The following is a 5,000-nucleotide window of genomic DNA, read 5'->3' as shown; positions in this document are numbered from 1 at the left end:
GCTAAATCTGTATATGGATAAGTAGCCTATGGTTGTCAACTTATTTCGTACGGCCATACCAGCCTGGCAACGCCCGATCTCGTCTGATCTCGGAAGCTAAGCAGGGTCGGGCCTGGTTAGTACTTGGATGGGAGACCGCCTGGGAATACCAGGTGCTGTATGCTCTTTTGCTCATTCACTTAGAAACTGACATCTTGCAATATGCACAAGTAGTCCTTCATGAAAGGGGCTGGAAGCTGTTTTCATTTTGACACGAGAGAGAGAGAGAGAGAGAGAGAGAGAGAGACTACCTTGCATTGTCAATTGCTAAATCTGTATATGGATAAGTAGCCTATGGTTGTCAACTTATTTCGTACGGCCATACCAGCCTGGCAACGCCCGATCTCGTCTGATCTCGGAAGCTAAGCAGGGTCGGGCCTGGTTAGTACTTGGATGGGAGACCGCCTGGGAATACCAGGTGCTGTATGCTCTTTTGCTCATTCACTTAGAAACTGACATCTTGCAATATGCACAAGTAGTCCTTCATGAAAGGGGCTGGAAGCTGTTTTCATTTTGACACGAGAGAGAGAGAGAGAGAGAGAGAGAGAGAGACTACCTTGCATTGTCAATTGCTAAATCTGTATATGGATAAGTAGCCTATGGTTGTCAACTTATTTCGTACGGCCATACCAGCCTGGCAACGCCCGATCTCGTCTGATCTCGGAAGCTAAGCAGGGTCGGGCCTGGTTAGTACTTGGATGGGAGACCGCCTGGGAATACCAGGTGCTGTATGCTCTTTTGCTCATTCACTTAGAAACTGACATCTTGCAATATGCACAAGTAGTCCTTCATGAAAGGGGCTGGAAGCTGTTTTCATTTTGACACGAGAGAGAGAGAGAGACTACCTTGCATTGTCAATTGCTAAATCTGTATATGGATAAGTAGCCTTTGGTTGTCAACTTATTTGGTACGGCCATACCAGCCTGGCAACGCCCGATCTCGTCTGATCTCGGAAGCTAAGCAGGGTCGGGCCTGGTTAGTACTTGGATGGGAGACCGCCTGGGAATACCAGGTGCTGTCTGCTCTTTTGCTCATTCACTTAGAAACTGAAATCTTGCAATATGCACAAGTAGTCCTTCATGAAAGGGGCTGGAAGCTGTTTTCATTTTGACACGAGAGAGAGAGAGAGAGAGAGAGAGAGAGAGAGAGAGAGAGAGAGAGAGAGAGACTACCTTGCATTGTCAATTGCTAAATCTGTATATGGATAAGTAGCCTATGGTTGTCAACTTATTTCGTACGGCCATACCAGCCTGGCAACGCCCGATCTCGTCTGATCTCGGAAGCTAAGCAGGGTCGGGCCTGGTTAGTACTTGGATGGGAGACCGCCTGGGAATACCAGGTGCTGTATGCTCTTTTGCTCATTCACTTAGAAACTGAAATCTTGCAATATGCACAAGTAGTCCTTCATGAAAGGGGCTGGAAGCTGTTTTCATTTTGACACGAGAGAGAGAGAGAGACTACCTTGCATTGTCAATTGCTAAATCTGTATATGGATAAGTAGCCTATGGTTGTCAACTTATTTCGTACGGCCATACCAGCCTGGCAACGCCTGATCTCGTCTGATCTCGGAAGCTAAGCAGGGTCGGGCCTGGTTAGTACTTGGATGGGAGACCGCCTGGGAATACCAGGTGCTGTATGCTCTTTTGCTCATTCACTTAGAAACTGACATCTTGCAATATGCACAAGTAGTCCTTCATGAAAGGGGCTGGAAGCTGTTTTCATTTTGACACGAGAGAGAGAGAGAGAGAGAGAGAGAGATTACCTTGCATTGTCAATTGCTAAATCTGTATATGGATAAGTAGCCTATGGTTGTCAACTTATTTCGTACGGCCATACCAGCCTGGCAACGCCCGATCTCGTCTGATCTCGGAAGCTAAGCAGGGTCGGGCCTGGTTAGTACTTGGATGGGAGACCGCCTGGGAATACCAGGTGCTGTATGCTCTTTTGCTCATTCACTTAGAAACTGACATCTTGCAATATGCACAAGTAGTCCTTCATGAAAGGGGCTGGAAGCTGTTTTCATTTTGACACGAGAGAGAGAGAGAGAGAGAGAGAGAGAGAGAGAGAGAGAGAGAGAGAGAGAGAGAGAGAGAGAGAGAGAGAGAGAGAGAGAGAGAGAGAGAGAGAGAGAGAGAGAGAGAGAGAGAGAGAGAGAGAGAGAGAGAGAGACTACCTTGCATTGTCAATTGCTAAATCTGTATATGGATAAGTAGCCTATGGTTGTCAACTTATTTCGTACGGCCATACCAGCCTGGCAACGCCCGATCTCGTCTGATCTCGGAAGCTAAGCAGGCTAGGGCCTGGTTAGTACTTGGATGGGAGACCGCCTGGGAATACCAGGTGCTGTATGCTCTTTTGCTCATTCACTTAGAAACTGAAATCTTGCAATATGCACAAGTAGTCCTTCATGAAAGGGGCTGGAAGCTGTTTTCATTTTGACACGAGAGAGAGAGAGAGAGACCACCTTGCATTGTCAATTGCTAAATCTGTATATGGATAAGTAGCCTATGGTTGTCAACTTATTTCGTACGGCCATACCAGCCTGGCAACGCCCGATCTCGTCTGATCTCGGAAGCTAAGCAGGGTCGGGCCTGGTTAGTACTTGGATGGGAGACCGCCTGGGAATACCAGGTGCTGTATGCTCTTTTGCTCATTCACTTAGAAACTGACATCTTGCAATATGCACAAGTAGTCCTTCATGAAAGGGGCTGGAAGCTGTTTTCATTTTGACACGAGAGAGAGAGAGAGAGAGAGAGACTACCTTGCATTGTCAATTGCTAAATCTGTATATGGATAAGTAGCCTATGGTTGTCAACTTATTTCGTACGGCCATACCAGCCTGGCAACGCCCGATCTCGTCTGATCTCGGAAGCTAAGCAGGGTCGGGCCTGGTTAGTACTTGGATGGGAGACCGCCTGGGAATACCAGGTGCTGTATGCTCTTTTGCTCATTCACTTAGAAACTGACATCTTGCAATATGCACAAGTAGTCCTTCATGAAAGGGGCTGGAAGCTGTTTTCATTTTGACACGAGAGAGAGAGAGAGAGACCACCTTGCATTGTCAATTGCTAAATCTGTATATGGATAAGTAGCCTATGGTTGTCAACTTATTTCGTACGGCCATACCAGCCTGGCAACGCCCGATCTCGTCTGATCTCGGAAGCTAAGCAGGGTCGGGCCTGGTTAGTACTTGGATGGGAGACCGCCTGGGAATACCAGGTGCTGTATGCTCTTTTGCTCATTCACTTAGAAACTGAAATCTTGCAATATGCACAAGTAGTCCTTCATGAAAGGGGCTGGAAGCTGTTTTCATTTTGACACGAGAGAGAGAGAGAGAGACCACCTTGCATTGTCAATTGCTAAATCTGTATATGGATAAGTAGCCTATGGTTGTCAACTTATTTCGTACGGCCATACCAGCCTGGCAACGCCCGATCTCGTCTGATCTCGGAAGCTAAGCAGGGTCGGGCCTGGTTAGTACTTGGATGGGAGACCGCCTGGGAATACCAGGTGCTGTATGCTCTTTTGCTCATTCACTTAGAAACTGAAATCTTGCAATATGCACAAGTAGTCCTTCATGAAAGGGGCTGGAAGCTGTTTTCATTTTGACACGAGAGAGAGAGAGAGAGAGAGAGACTACCTTGCATTGTCAATTGCTAAATCTGTATATGGATAAGAAGCCTATGGTTGTCAACTTATTTCGTACGGCCATACCAGCCTGGCAACGCCCGATCTCGTCTGATCTCGGAAGCTAAGCAGGGTCGGGCCTGGTTAGTACTTGGATGGGAGACCGCCTGGGAATACCAGGTGCTGTATGCTCTTTTGCTCATTCACTTAGAAACTGACATCTTGCAATATGCACAAGTAGTCCTTCATGAAAGGGGCTGGAAGCTGTTTTCATTTTGACACGAGAGAGAGAGAGAGAGAGAGAGAGAGAGAGAGACTACCTTGCATTGTCAATTGCTAAATCTGTATATGGATAAGTAGCCTATGGTTGTCAACTTATTTCGTACGGCCATACCAGCCTGGCAACGCCCGATCTCGTCTGATCTCGGAAGCTAAGCAGGCTAGGGCCTGGTTAGTACTTGGATGGGAGACCGCCTGGGAATACCAGGTGCTGTATGCTCTTTTGCTCATTCACTTAGAAACTGAAATCTTGCAATATGCACAAGTAGTCCTTCATGAAAGGGGCTGGAAGCTGTTTACATTTTGACACGAGAGAGAGAGAGAGAGACCACCTTGCATTGTCAATTGCTAAATCTGTATATGGATAAGTAGCCTATGGTTGTCAACTTATTTCGTACGGCCATACCAGCCTGGCAACGCCCGATCTCGTCTGATCTCGGAAGCTAAGCAGGGTCGGGCCTGGTTAGTACTTGGATGGGAGACCGCCTGGGAATACCAGGTGCTGTATGCTCTTTTGCTCATTCACTTAGAAACTGACATCTTGCAATATGCACAAGTAGTCCTTCATGAAAGGGGCTGGAAGCTGTTTTCATTTTGACACGAGAGAGAGAGAGAGAGAGAGAGAGAGAGAGAGACTACCTTGCATTGTCAATTGCTAAATCTGTATATGGATAAGTAGCCTATGGTTGTCAACTTATTTCGTACGGCCATACCAGCCTGGCAACGCCCGATCTCGTCTGATCTCGGAAGCTAAGCAGGGTCGGGCCTGGTTAGTACTTGGATGGGAGACCGCCTGGGAATACCAGGTGCTGTATGCTCTTTTGCTCATTCACTTAGAAACTGACATCTTGCAATATGCACAAGTAGTCCTTCATGAAAGGGGCTGGAAGCTGTTTTCATTTTGACACGAGAGAGAGAGAGAGAGAGAGAGACTACCTTGCATTGTCAATTGCTAAATCTGTATATGGATAAGTAGCCTATGGTTGTCAACTTATTTCGTACGGCCATACCAGCCTGGCAACGCCCGATCTCGTCTGATCTCGGAAGCTAAGCAG

At 47.1% G+C, this 5,000-nt stretch overlaps 16 non-coding genes and 1 pseudogene across 16 annotated transcripts in view; all 17 read left to right on the top strand.

The window, feature by feature from the left end:
* The first annotated feature begins 45 nt into the window (after nucleotides 1-45).
* On the top strand, nucleotides 46-164 carry LOC146224508 (5S ribosomal RNA). Its single transcript, XR_014747495.1, has one exon. It is a non-coding gene; the product is annotated as a 5S ribosomal RNA (ribosomal RNA).
* A 186-nt stretch (nucleotides 165-350) lies between these two features.
* On the top strand, nucleotides 351-469 carry LOC146224507 (5S ribosomal RNA). Its single transcript, XR_014747494.1, has one exon. It is a non-coding gene; the product is annotated as a 5S ribosomal RNA (ribosomal RNA).
* Nucleotides 470-655: 186 nt separating this feature from the next.
* On the top strand, nucleotides 656-774 carry LOC146224506 (5S ribosomal RNA). The gene has a single exon (XR_014747493.1). It is a non-coding gene; the product is annotated as a 5S ribosomal RNA (ribosomal RNA).
* A 170-nt stretch (nucleotides 775-944) lies between these two features.
* LOC146224505 (5S ribosomal RNA) lies at nucleotides 945-1,063 on the top strand (annotated as a pseudogene).
* A 208-nt stretch (nucleotides 1,064-1,271) lies between these two features.
* LOC146224504 (5S ribosomal RNA) lies at nucleotides 1,272-1,390 on the top strand. Its single transcript, XR_014747491.1, has one exon. It is a non-coding gene; the product is annotated as a 5S ribosomal RNA (ribosomal RNA).
* A 170-nt stretch (nucleotides 1,391-1,560) lies between these two features.
* On the top strand, nucleotides 1,561-1,679 carry LOC146224503 (5S ribosomal RNA). Its single transcript, XR_014749588.1, has one exon. It is a non-coding gene; the product is annotated as a 5S ribosomal RNA (ribosomal RNA).
* Nucleotides 1,680-1,861: 182 nt separating this feature from the next.
* On the top strand, nucleotides 1,862-1,980 carry LOC146224502 (5S ribosomal RNA). The gene has a single exon (XR_014747490.1). It is a non-coding gene; the product is annotated as a 5S ribosomal RNA (ribosomal RNA).
* Nucleotides 1,981-2,272: 292 nt separating this feature from the next.
* On the top strand, nucleotides 2,273-2,391 carry LOC146224501 (5S ribosomal RNA). The gene has a single exon (XR_014747855.1). It is a non-coding gene; the product is annotated as a 5S ribosomal RNA (ribosomal RNA).
* A 172-nt stretch (nucleotides 2,392-2,563) lies between these two features.
* LOC146224500 (5S ribosomal RNA) lies at nucleotides 2,564-2,682 on the top strand. Its single transcript, XR_014747489.1, has one exon. It is a non-coding gene; the product is annotated as a 5S ribosomal RNA (ribosomal RNA).
* A 178-nt stretch (nucleotides 2,683-2,860) lies between these two features.
* LOC146224499 (5S ribosomal RNA) lies at nucleotides 2,861-2,979 on the top strand. Its single transcript, XR_014747488.1, has one exon. It is a non-coding gene; the product is annotated as a 5S ribosomal RNA (ribosomal RNA).
* A 172-nt stretch (nucleotides 2,980-3,151) lies between these two features.
* Nucleotides 3,152-3,270, top strand: LOC146224498 (5S ribosomal RNA). Its single transcript, XR_014747487.1, has one exon. It is a non-coding gene; the product is annotated as a 5S ribosomal RNA (ribosomal RNA).
* Nucleotides 3,271-3,442: 172 nt separating this feature from the next.
* On the top strand, nucleotides 3,443-3,561 carry LOC146224497 (5S ribosomal RNA). Its single transcript, XR_014747486.1, has one exon. It is a non-coding gene; the product is annotated as a 5S ribosomal RNA (ribosomal RNA).
* Nucleotides 3,562-3,739: 178 nt separating this feature from the next.
* On the top strand, nucleotides 3,740-3,858 carry LOC146224496 (5S ribosomal RNA). The gene has a single exon (XR_014747485.1). It is a non-coding gene; the product is annotated as a 5S ribosomal RNA (ribosomal RNA).
* A 188-nt stretch (nucleotides 3,859-4,046) lies between these two features.
* Nucleotides 4,047-4,165, top strand: LOC146224495 (5S ribosomal RNA). Its single transcript, XR_014747743.1, has one exon. It is a non-coding gene; the product is annotated as a 5S ribosomal RNA (ribosomal RNA).
* A 172-nt stretch (nucleotides 4,166-4,337) lies between these two features.
* On the top strand, nucleotides 4,338-4,456 carry LOC146224494 (5S ribosomal RNA). Its single transcript, XR_014747484.1, has one exon. It is a non-coding gene; the product is annotated as a 5S ribosomal RNA (ribosomal RNA).
* Nucleotides 4,457-4,644: 188 nt separating this feature from the next.
* Nucleotides 4,645-4,763, top strand: LOC146224493 (5S ribosomal RNA). Its single transcript, XR_014747483.1, has one exon. It is a non-coding gene; the product is annotated as a 5S ribosomal RNA (ribosomal RNA).
* A 178-nt stretch (nucleotides 4,764-4,941) lies between these two features.
* The window catches only part of LOC146224492 (5S ribosomal RNA), a 119-nt gene continuing 60 nt past the window's right edge, over nucleotides 4,942-5,000 (top strand). Inside the window, exon 1 of the ribosomal RNA XR_014747482.1 lies at nucleotides 4,942-5,000. This exon is cut by the window's right edge and continues 60 nt beyond it. This is a non-coding gene — a ribosomal RNA (5S ribosomal RNA).

Source organism: Hypomesus nipponensis, chromosome 25 (genome assembly GCF_054491055.1).
Source record: "Hypomesus nipponensis isolate SF chromosome 25, ASM5449105v1, whole genome shotgun sequence".
NCBI classification, from domain to species: domain Eukaryota; kingdom Metazoa; phylum Chordata; class Actinopteri; order Osmeriformes; family Osmeridae; genus Hypomesus; species Hypomesus nipponensis.
The sequence above is the reverse complement of the archived record's forward strand: the minus strand, read 5'-3'. Positions and strand labels throughout refer to the sequence as shown.